Source organism: Agelaius tricolor, unplaced genomic scaffold, assembly GCF_023055355.1.
Source record: "Agelaius tricolor isolate 1412-34295 unplaced genomic scaffold, bAgeTri1.0.p SCAF_6, whole genome shotgun sequence".
NCBI classification, from domain to species: Eukaryota; Metazoa; Chordata; class Aves; order Passeriformes; family Icteridae; genus Agelaius; species Agelaius tricolor.
The window spans coordinates 14060132-14072211 of NW_027269266.1; the positions used below are offsets into that span (position 1 = coordinate 14060132).

Below are 12080 nucleotides of genomic sequence, written 5' to 3' on the forward strand. Positions count from 1 at the left end.
ACCAAGTTGTTCACATGTGCAGGGCTATAAAAAATTCCACCATTTGAGTTCAAGAGATATTTAAAAAGTAGCAGGCAGAATTCTAGCCAAAGAAGTATTTTATCTTTTTAGACAGAACTTGTTAAACTAAGTCTCACATTTTTCACAATCAATTTCTGCTCCTGATGGAATATGTAGATGAGAAACACATCATGCTGTTCAAAAGATGGCTGTCAAAGATTCTTACTTTTGCAAATGCAAATATATCCCCTGATTTAGGAAATAAACACACCATCTTATGTTTTTGTGGTTAATTTTTTTAACTCCAACCATGATGAAAACCTTGAACAACCAATTCATAATTTATACCTCTGCCAATGAGCAATTTGATAAAACTAGAACTGTTAACTAGCAAAAATATTTATTTCTCCCCCTAGCTCCATCTTATCCTATTTACAATCTGATAATCTGGTTTAAAACAGTTTATAGATTTATAGGAGTCATATGTGGTCAAACAAAGAACATGCCCTTGAAAATATATATTTGAAGTATTGTCTCAAAATAATATGTAATGTTTATTTACCTAGAATCTGTCTACACATGCAAAATATCAAGAGTCATTTCAAACTTAAAAATCCATAATAAAATTCTGAACAAGAAAAATAACTGCCATGAACATATGCTTACAACCACTCTACAATTATAAACAAGGCTTTCTTTATGAACCCCTGTTTCTCTTAGTTGCTGCTTTATTTAAATCCACACAGGACCACAGAAAGGGAAACATTTCAGTTCCTGTGTAAAGTACAATCTTTTCCCTCGATGGTAAGAGGAAAATCATGCTGCATAAGAATTCTTTAATATATTTGCCTTTAGAGTTTATTGACTTTACTTCTACTACTATTCTACCATATAGGAATAACATTTCATTACCAAAACTGAATCCTTGTGGATTTAAAAACCCATCCATTCAACAACAGTTTTGAATGAGTTGTATTAATTTAAGCAGTATGAGGCTAGCTGGACAGAGAGCACTAGGTCAACTAACTATAGTTTAAAGGTTTCTTTCTTAAAAAAGGGGGGGAAATCAAGCCTAAAAACGTGCACCATAAATCAGGATTCAGTGACTGAAAGGTGGAGCAAACATCCCTCTGGGAAAATAAATCAAGTTAGTACTTGAATTTGTATCATCTTAGAACATCTTTCAACTTTATTTATTAGGTAGCTGAATGATTTTATCTTATCCATGTGTAGTCATCTAGTTCTGCCTGTATCAAGCTGTTCCAGACAGCATCTCTCAAAGCAGTAGCCTGTACTCTGTTGGAAAGAGGCTACCATTGATGAATATGGTTTTGATTTTGGAAAAGTGAGCTGTCTGTCTTTATCATGGATTAAGGTATCATTCAAAGGCACACAGCACACTTGGCTCAGAGTGCAGCAAGGTAGTCTCCATCCCCAGCAGCCCTCCAGCCAGGCTTCCCATCTGGTTCTCATAAGGCTCCCCAGCTACATTTCATCCTCTGAGCTGAGGAGACGATGCGAGATTAAAAGCAGGCCCAGCAGCGATAGGTTTCAGCAGTTGGGGCAGGTATTCTAATTATGTAACACATGTAGTCATTTCTGGTACATAAATTGGCTTCTCACTGGTACATATTTTATTGGTACCAGTTTCTCCAACAACAGGCACACTAAGGTAAATGATATCAACCTGCACCAACCCATGAGGATAAGGAAAATTTCTGTTTGTTTTGCCTCTTTAGTCCACTTCTATCTTTTAATTAAATACTAGAAGACTAGGAACTATAACCTGCTTAAATCCTTGCAGCCCCAAAAATATCATTTCCCTGGGCAGGAGATGCTACAAGAGGACTCATATTTTCTCAACCCCATCTCATCACTCCATTTTCAACACTGCAGCCTCCACTTTGCAACAAAGTTCACTCTGGCACAGACCCTCAAGCTCACACAAAGCTCCCCAGAGCTCAGTGGGATTCAAGGGCTGCAAGCTTCCTAACAGGCAGATCCTATTGCAGCACTGGGGACAATTGTACCAGAAAAATGTGATTTAGAGTTACCATAGGTACTATTTCAAGAGCAGCATACAAAGCCATGTAGCAAGCATTACAGTTGCTCAGGGATATCCTTCTGTGTATTGAGTGAAGTTACTTCCATTGTTTTTGAAATACAAATTATTTATTTAGGCCCATCTTCAGGAATGTATTCAAGTATAATAACCTAGAAATAGAATGAAATAAATCATCTAAAGTACATTGAAGTATCTGGCATGGAATTTTTCTGAAACCTTTTTAGTAAGTTTCTGACATAGTTAGAGCAGAATTAATGAACATTCTAATGCAAGGAATCACATGGTTTGTCTAGTAAATAAAAGGTAAATAGCCTCTCTCAGTTGAATACTGACACTTTAAAGCAAAACCTCTCCAAAATCAAAACAAAGAGAGACAGTTTGCTGGAAGTGGTGCAAGCCAGAGGTAATTGTGTATGCTGTATCTCTGCTTTAATGGAACATGCATCACCTCTTTATGTGTTTCCCAGATAATTGGGCTTATCAAGCAAAACACTGAATTACTGTCAGTTTTTCTGTATCAGAAACCAACACCTAGTGCTAGTGTCACATCAGGATCTGGTCAGAGGAACAAGTATACTTGCAACAATTGCCAGCTCTGGTGTATACCTCTGCAGGCCAACCTCTTTTAAACCTATTGATCAGCTCCATGACTCTTTTGGCCACCCAGCCCATGAACAGACAGTGAACTAGCAAACTGCTTTGATTTACAGCAGACTTGAAAACTCCCCAAAAGTTACCTCTATCTAGTAGAGAGATTTTAACAGATTTATTGGATTTCTCACTCTTAGTTAAACTCTTGTGCCAAGAAACAGAATACCTTCATGCTTGGTATGAATCTCACATTTCTCCTGAACTGCACTGGAATCTTGAACTTCCACCTGTCTGACATGAAAGGACCATTTCACAGAATTTACTGTTTACTGGCATTTAGTCTACTGGGTTCACTTTTTTCTCTTATTCCACAGGAGGTTAAGGCTTTAATACAGTTGAAAAAGTTCAGCAGTATACACACTCTGTGTGCATTGCAGCCCTATATTTAAGAACACATTTAGTTACAATTTATTTCCATGGCCTGCTTTCTTTTTCAGCAGCCTGTGTGAATTCTTTTAGGATGACATTAAATCAATCAGCTGCACCCATTGTGTTGGATTCAATATAGAGTGGCCCAAAGAACACATAAGCCCAATGCCACCCTCTCTCTCTTAGGAATTACATGCTTGCTTAAAGTAAATTACGGTGTATTATAATACAAAAACTGTCAGGAGTTATTTGTGGCTAAACACCAAAACAAAGTAATATGTGACAACATCTGATAATTGACTTCAAGATATTTGCTCAAGAAATTAGTTACTAACCAAAATTATTGCCATTAACTTGTTCTGTAACCAAACTTTGCAGGAAAGAAAAGCAAAGGCACTGCATGTGGCCACAAAAAGCCCCATCCTTAAGGTAACACTCAGATCCATGCTGGGCCAGCCCTCTCAGCCTCATTCACTCCACCCAAACTGAATAAATCAGGCATTTTACTTTGAACTTGGTCTTCCCCATCCAGGCTCCAGCTCTGTGCTGATCTGTTCCTGTGCTCAGTGCCACAAGCCAACTCCAAACTGCTCTCATTACTTTTCATTTCACCCATTTTGTTTCCCCAAGCCCTCTGGAGTCATCCTGACCAGAGTCTCTGGATGCTATCACAAGGCAAATAATCTGAGGTGTAAAAGACCCCATTCCAAAAGTGGAAGAAAGTGGACTCTTGAAAAGAATGTGAACTTGTCTAGAATAAATACATTTCAAATATTACTCAAATAACTTGCTTTCATCTCTCTTTTTATTTCTTTAATGTTAATTGGAAAGAAAGAAGGAAAGAAGTCACCAGGACACACATTCCAGGAGTCTCCTTGGTATAAATCAGGCAACACACGCACTGCGCACCAGTAACAATGAAATGACCCCTTAAAATATTGCATTTCTTGCCAAGCATAACTTCTTTGAAGACTTTAAACTTCACTGGCCAAAATTTTTGAGTTCAAAATCCTTCTTTTCCTAGTTCAACCTGGGGCACAGTTCAGAGAAAGGAAGAAAGGACTAAAGCAATTCATCTCAGCTGATGTTTGCAGTAGAAAAGCAGGTCCAGCAGTTAGGAGAGAGATGCTCTCGGCCTCTAAACACCCAAATTCTCCTTTGGGACTAAAACTATCAGACTCCTGTCATTAGTACTTTGGGCACATCCCTTTCCCAGCACCTCTGGGGAAACCTCTCACACTTGCTATGCTTGGCCCACTCAGTTTCAGATAAGATCCAGCCCTGGGGTCCTCACCAAGCCAGGGCACAAACTTGAGGACAGGGGAGCAATGTCAGAACTGACTCAGCGTGGACCTCATTTGGGCTGTACCTCAACAGTACATCAACACCAGAAATCAGAATCACAGATTCTGAAATTAAACTTAATCCATTTAATTTAATATTTAACAGAAGGCAAATACCAGAGTCTTGTTCCTTAAGTCTTCAAGTTTATAACTTTGCTACTGTGGCTCCTGCACACTTGATTGATTGGATACTAATGGGCCACAGGAAACCAAAACAGATGACTAACATTAGCCATAAGTGTAAGCACCAGGGAAAGCAAAAACAGGCTGCTTTTCCCTCCTCCCATGTAATCCAGCCACTCAGAATAAACACAAACACTGAGAAGATTATTCATAATTTGTACTTAAATAAAATCTTCTATTAGTGGGTATCACAGCAGTTTATGACTGTTAAGTACTTGGTACTAACAGGATGAGTGTCTGACGCTCCTCTGTAGAGAAAAAATGCATGAAAGAACAGGAGACAGTCAAACTGCACAAATGTATTGCACACACCACTGTGGGTGTCACTGAAAATGTGGAAAACAACTAGAAGGGAAAGTGAAAGGGCTGAAATAGAAAATCCTTTATGTCATAAGACTTTAGAATATAGTTCTTCCCATATGTTTTTCCTTCCACTGTTTTCTGTTGGGGGGAGGGGAAATCCCCTCTTTCCACAGTCTCCCTCTTCAAAAGAAAATGAGTGTCTTGAATCCACTGAAAACAGTTGTGTCATGAAACTGAACTCCAATTATTTGCAGAGAGAAAAATCCCAACAGTTTTTCTACCTCTTCTGTTCACAGAACTCAATTTGTTTTGGGCAGTTATTAACATAACAGTCACACAAAGTGAAATGCTTATAAAATATCAATATAGGCCAAACAACCCTGTCACTCTCCCCACATCTTGCACACTAAACCCTTACAAATGCGAAAGCATCTGTGCTTGTATTTAGAAAAAAATAAAATTAAATTGTCTCTGTACCAAACAACAGAAAACAGTTTTGCACATAAAGTAAGGTTCACAACTGATCTACACTGGGACAGTCATAAGGGATGTGTTCCAAGAAAATAGAATTAAAGCCTTAGACTTGCATGACTATTCTGTAGAGCTTTCAGAAGATCAGTCTCCCAGTCCAGCTGACAAAATAAGCTGCTGCCATCTTATGGAAGAGAACTTGAAAAACACTTGATGCAAAATCCATTCTGCTCTTCCTCCTTCCCTGTGCTTCTCCACCTTCCTTGGCCTACTCTGTAATAACTTTTTTTTTAAGAATATGCCTTGCAAAAATATGCTTATTGTGATGAGGTATTCTTTGGGGAAGTAACTTTTTCACCTCTGATTTTACAGTAACTTTCACAGCATCCAGGAAGTCAAATGGAGTAGTTTTCCAAGGAAGGGAACAAACCAGCCAGGCTGTTAATCCTGACACTGCCTCAGACAGAGGCTTCTTGTAAGATAAAACAAAAGCCAGCTGGAGCCATTCAGCCACTACAGGATAGAGTCATCAATTTTGCCCAGTTTTCAGGCAGTCATTTAGTGTGTTCCATCTGTGGACTTCTCTATACAGCCAGCTTGAACCAGTTTAACTAAAGGTGCGACTTATAAAATGCTAAAATAAATAAAAATAAGCCAGTTTAAGCCCAAAGCCAGCACAAAGGTTCAATTTCTCCATCTGTGGGTCACAAAGAGATGCATTTGCAGAACACCAGAGAGATTTGTTGAGAGAGTTTGCTTTTGTTCAGAAAGGAAATTCTTTCCATGAGTTTTCATGTTACGCTTTATAGGAAACCAAGTTTTTAGATAAGGACTTTTTGTGAGAGCGTACAGCAAGGCCAAGATACTGCATTTGTATGAACACAGGGCTCATGCAAGTTCAGCTCTCATCATGACCTAGGACACAATATTCAGCTTGAACATCTAAATCATTGGATTCCAAAAACCATAAGTATTCTTGAAAGGAGTATGACCAGTATGAGAGGAGCCAAGTGTCCTCCTTGCCCCCCCCAAAGCAGGTAACACTGACACTACCAGCAAACCTGAGCTTCCCCAGCCCTTCTGGAGCTTGCACCAAGCTGTAAAATACAGTCACTGGTCAAACACTTTATTCCTTTTATCTGACCTGAGCTCTTCTTCTTCCTCTTCCTCCTCATGAAAGAGTTTTAACCTACTAGTAACCACAGAAGATGTTAAAGAATTCCTACTGAGAATGAACAGCTACAATGCAACAATCCCACATTATTAAGCTGTACTAGCTAAATTTGGGTAGTATGCAACCAGGGCTCCTACAACATAATAGCCCTAATCCTCATTTCCCCATATGCACCTAAATGAAGTTTATATAGAGCACCTGTGAATTATTACAGGAAAGCTACAACTACTGAACTAGGGGAAGTAAGTGGTTGGCATTAAGTGGGAACTCAGGTATGTTAGTTCAGGTTAGTGCAGGTTTCTGTGTCCTTGTAAGATTTTACACAAATAATTTGTGCCCAAGTACTCAAAGGGAGTTTGCCACCTAAATGCTTCTACAGCAATCAAGACCCATCTTGCACTGCCTTTGCAAGCCTCTCTCTACACACTGGAGAGGACTAATGATTATGGAGAGCTCAGGCCTTGGAGAGGGCCAACTGCAGGTGCCCAAGACAAGTATCTTCTCTCTCCTGTATCAGTTTGTCAAGTCTCATTTAGCAGCATTTCTCAGTTATGTCTGGAAATATCTTCCAATGTTCACATTGGCCTTTCAATAAAAATTCCAGCACTTTCATGGCCGCTTATTAACTGAGAGACATAAAATTTCAAGAAGGAAAGAGACTGTGGTTTCAAGGGTCCACTTAGTCTCTAATCAGAGCATAAAAATTTTTTTAAACATATTCTGTAAAAAACACATTGCCTTTTTTTCTTATACTTTTTTTTACTTTTGTAACAGATTCCTCCAAACACCTTCATTTAAAACAGTCTTTCTACAGAGCCCAGTGTTTTCTTTGGCAAATTTGGAGAGCTGTGTTTTGGGATAAAAGTAAATTGCACCATAAGATGAAAACAGACTGGGAGATTTGACAGGACTTGGTAGAAATCCGTTGTGCACAGGCAAAGGGAGAGCTTTTCAATAGGTCATTTAAAAGATAAAATCTCTGGAGAAAAGAGTTCTGCTTGGTGGCACTCATCTAACCCTTGCAAAGCCTACAGTAGAGGCTGCAAGGGAGGCAGAAGTTACAGAGCATGAGAACACACACAAACTCTCTCACATCTGAAAGTTATTTTATACATGATTAGGTATCATTTTTCTTACAATGCACACATGCAGTTGAGCAATGGTATAGTCCAGAAAAGGGACATTTATGTCCATCTGACTTGCAAGCAGTTGCAGGGTGGAGCCAAAAGGGAGTCAAAAAGAAGCAGATTCTCTCTTCAACACTTAACACAGGCCATCCCAGGTCCATTCAGCCCAGCTACCCTCCAAATCCAGCTCAGGATGAAACCTGGATCCCCACCCTTCTCTCATATAAGGGATCCTGGCAAGTAACCCAGTGTGCAGGGCAGGCAGGAGCCAAGTACCACCACTTTAGCCCCTGAGGGGGGCAGCTGGGGCAGGAAGACCCCAGAGCACACTGTGGGACAGACCTGCCCCACAGCTTTGAGGCACATGGTGTAGACTGCCTTACAGCACAGCTTAAAATACCAGAAGGAAGGCAAAGGGAAAGAAGCAGCTTGCTGTCATGCTCCCTGCTAAGAAAGGCTATCTACTGCTGCTATTTGAGAGTATGTTTTTCTACACCTAACAGTTCCTATCTCTCAAAGAGAAAGTTGCCCAATCCCTTTTACAGTTTACACATTTTCCTACTGAGCTTCTGCAGCTCAGTGACAGAACTTCACCAACAATGGCTTCAGCAGCACTCCAAAGCACAGCCCTTCAAAGCACAATCTTTGAAGAGATTAAGCTTCCTAATTTTCAAAAGCAATTAAACCATTTTCAAGCCAACTTTTTGCTGTATTTCCTTCATCAAATGGACAACAACAAAAAGGCTGGAGTACTAGCCTGTTTTGTTCTGGCAGAAAACTAGACAAACCCGGTACAGATTCACCAGCTGAACAGAACTCAGCTCCTGTCATGTATCTCAGCTCCTTTTGTTTCCAGCAATACACAAGGGCACACAGAGCAGGAGGCTCCACCTTTTCCTGGCTGACGAGTGACAGTAAAAAATACATATGCCCACTAGCATTGATAACACCTTGTTTCTTTGAGGTATGAAGTTTAAAAATGCATACTTCTCCATTAAATCTTCCCTGTTCATTAAGACCTGCCCAACAGCTCTCTCACCTCTAAGCCCCAGCTCCCGGATGCACTGAGATTTCTGTAGTCAGTTTGATATCTCACCATCCATGTTCTGAAGCATACCCATGTTTTGCTTTAATTGCATTAACATACAATTAATGAGCCCCATAGGTTTTCAAGACATTAAAGCTAAATTTCCAGAAGCACAAAAAGCAGAAGAAACAGTGCTGTTAACTTGGAACCACTAACAAATTGCCTGGCATGACACAAGCCCAAGACCTCCTTTCCTGAGAGAGGTAAGCAGCGAAGAACAGCTACTCCAAAAGAATCTCATCTTTCCCTCCCCACAGGAGGTAACAGCGCTTCCTGTCCCTGCATTCTGACACAATAGCCCTTCAGGTTTGTTGTGTGCCTGCAGTACTGCTGCCATTGTTCAGCACACCCAGGCCCCACCAGCAGCACTCACCGATCACAGTCAGGAATTCAGCTGCTCTGAGGGCACAGCACATCAGTCTCTGTGGCGCAATCGGAGAGCGCGTTCGGCTGTTAACCGAAAGGTTGGTGGTTCGAGCCCACCCAGGGACGGAGCACGCTCCCTTTTAGGGGCCAAAAAGAATCTCATGAAGCCCAGTAAGGGGAGGTGCCAAGTCCTGCCCACGGAAGGAATAACCACAAGCATCAGTATATGCTGTGGCCACCCCACTGCACAGCAGCTTCACAGAAATGGACCTGTCACAATGGCACTTTGCTGGCTTGGGTTCACTCAGCGTCTGCCAGAACCCCCCAAGTCCCTTTCCAGGGAAAGTTCAACATCTCAAAGGATATTCTGAGTTGGAAGCCACCCAAAAGGTTCATCTAAGTCCAACTCCTGCCCTGCACAGGAACCAGCCCCAAGAGTTAGTTACACCATGTACCTCAGAGTATTGTCCATACATTTCTTGAACACCATCTGGATTCGTGCTGCGCCCACTGCCCTGGGGGCCTCTTCCAGTGTCCAGCGACACTCTGGGTGAAGAATCTTTTTCTAATATCCAACCTACACCTCTCCTGACAACACCAGTCCCTCAGGTTCCCTCCATGTTGGTTCCATAAGCATCCTTGCTCCTGTTCTTCTGGATGACACCTGCCCACAGGCTTAGCATGCATGCATGCATCCATCTATCTATCTTCCTTGTACCTACTCTGAACTAAAGTAATTATGTCTAAAGCTGAATTTCTAATTTGCAGTAATTATGTCTTAAGCTGTCATCTAAAGAGATGACAGATAATCCCTGATATAAAAAGTTTATACATTTATATATACACACTTATATATTATTAAATTTCATTAATAGTGTCAGGTATATTAAATATGCTTACTATACCATGCATTATAATAGTTTCTGTTTTGTGTACAAAATGTATTACACATTACTAAAACTGTCTTCACAGTTTGGGGGCTGCTACTGCTCTTCCCTGAACCCCAGTTCACAGCTTCACTCCTAATCCTAAGTAGCTACATCTGGACCTTCTCATCACTGTTAAAGAACAAGTTCTGTGCTGTCAACAACATCTGGACAGCCACATTCCTCAAAGTCCAGCCTGACAAGCACTAAGAACTGGGAACCAAGCACTCCTGTCAAAAGGATCCAAGCAGACATTACCAGATGCTAGTAAATCCAGAGCTGATGATACACAGAAAACACTAGAAGGGTTTCCTTCCAATCATGATTTGACACTTCTATATTAACACTTTTCTGAGGTTGTTTTAAGCTTCTAAAATAAAGAACTAGAGCCCAGAAACTCTAGATGTTGACTGGGAATTTTGCTATCATTGTACATAAAATGTGCATAGATGTTACAGAAACGGGGAGCATGAGAAAAAGAAAGATTTACTCACTGTGACCATTTTCACTCTAACAGAAAGGACCAGATGTTACTCAGGCACAAGGATAAGGACAAAACTTCCATTGCATTAAATCAATCACAGAACATATGCATACAGTAGTTTGAAACCACATCTTCACAGTTCTTTGCCCATATAACACCTCATAAATTTTTAATTAAGGTGCCACAGGTACTCAAAAACAAAGGGTGTAGAAACCAAAAAAAAAACTTGGAAGTTTTAATGGAGAGCTTCTCTCTTTTTTTCTCCCACCACTGGACAGTGGCCAGGAAAAACACTTTATATTTTGCCCTTCAAGGCTCAACTAGGTCTGAAATGTATGTAGTGATTTGTCTGGCAACATGAAAAAGTCCTGCTCATGCTAATGTTGCTCAATGATACTTTCATCAATAAGGCATTACTAAGGCATCAGTAAGGCATGCAGAAGGACAGCAAGACACAAACCTACTGCAGGGGCTTTGGACAGGATGGATGCAGCATCAGGACCACTTGCAACGATCCCCCAATAGCCAAAGAGCAGTAACTTGTGTTAATCACAACACAGGCTGCCCAAGTATTATAAGTATTTGAAAAAAATTTATCAGTTAGGCCTCAAAACATAAAATTACTGTATCAAACTACAGGGCAAAATTAGAGGGGTTATTGTAGCTCACTATATATCAGGTTACTGGCAAACAAGGGAACTAGGAAGGAATCATACAGAGCACTTATCACTGTGGTACACAACAGCAAGACCACTGTGCCCTGAAGTTCTGCCATGGCTGATGAGGCAGTCACTGTTATTGTCTGGGGACGCACCAAACTCTCATTTTCATTTAGTTAAGACTTACTTTGAGCCAGCTGTTGATCTCATTATTGCAGCAGAAGAAAGGAAAAGTGATGCTGTAGTTTGGACAAAAGCCCCACTAGCAATAAAAATCCCAGCATCTTGAAACCTCCATCAGAAGCCTGCCCCACCTCCCTTTTTAAAACAGCAGCAGAAGAAATACAAGACAAAATCATAACAACACTTAGCAGTATTCTGAAGTGTAAATTTAAGAAGATGCAAGTGCTGTGCCATATTCTTCCAGGCTAGGATAAAGCCTACAAAAAACACATGCCAGGCCTGAGCACTAAACTGCTAATCAGCAATTTATTGACTAGAGTATATGACCTGGAAGCAGCTTTAATTTTAACTGCCTTTCGCAATCACAGAAGATTTTAGTTACCTCATTGTGGTTTAGTGCTTTAGTGTATAAAACACCCTGCCATGGACATGGACTCATTCTCATTACTTGATGAAGAGCAAACAGCTCTCTCCATTATCCCTCTGCTGCCTACTGAGATAGGCTGAAGGATCTCCTGCACACACTTCTCTGGATGCAATAGATCCACTATTCCACAAACAGGCCCACATTAATTTGGATGTGGTACAGCTTATAGTAGTTTCAGATACACTCGTATTACAACTACAACAGTGGATGTACACTTAGAGATAACCTGACCTACAAAGGGGGAAAAACTTGGGAAGCATGG

The 12080-nt window shown here is 40.6% G+C and overlaps 1 non-coding gene across 1 annotated transcript; it reads left to right on the forward strand.

Moving 5' to 3' along the window:
* The first annotated feature begins 9191 nt into the window (after positions 1-9191).
* TRNAN-GUU (transfer RNA asparagine (anticodon GUU)) lies at positions 9192-9265 on the forward strand. Its single transcript has one exon. It is a non-coding gene; the product is annotated as a tRNA-Asn (tRNA).
* Positions 9266-12080: the final 2815 nt, after the last annotated feature.